A 408-nucleotide genomic window follows, 5' to 3' on the forward strand; every position below is an offset into this window, starting at 1 on the left:
TAGAAATTCGATAAATTCTGTGTCATTCTTTAACATAATGATTTAAAATTTGTAATCAGACTAACGACATTATAAATTTTTGGAATTTGCAATTTATCGAATAATGTACTGCAGCCAATATATATATAAATACTTATATATAAAATACACATGACCAAAAATTTTACATTACTATATGTTACAGAATGAGACAGCATCAATAAAATTTTCTGTATATTTAAAGAACAAAATTATAAAAACAACTTGTACAAATAAAATGTTTTTATTGTTCAATATTTTAAGAAAGACAATATCAAATGAGCTATGTAAAATTAACTGAAATAAGAAAGCGATACAAAATTGTGTTTTACTTTAAAACCTCGTGAAAAAGAAAATTAACTAGTAATATAATAGATCGGAAGAGCACAC

The sequence above is a fragment of the Wasmannia auropunctata genome, unplaced genomic scaffold, assembly GCF_000956235.1.
Source record: "Wasmannia auropunctata unplaced genomic scaffold, wasmannia.A_1.0 LD336106.1, whole genome shotgun sequence".
Lineage (NCBI taxonomy): Eukaryota > Metazoa > Arthropoda > Insecta > Hymenoptera > Formicidae > Wasmannia > Wasmannia auropunctata.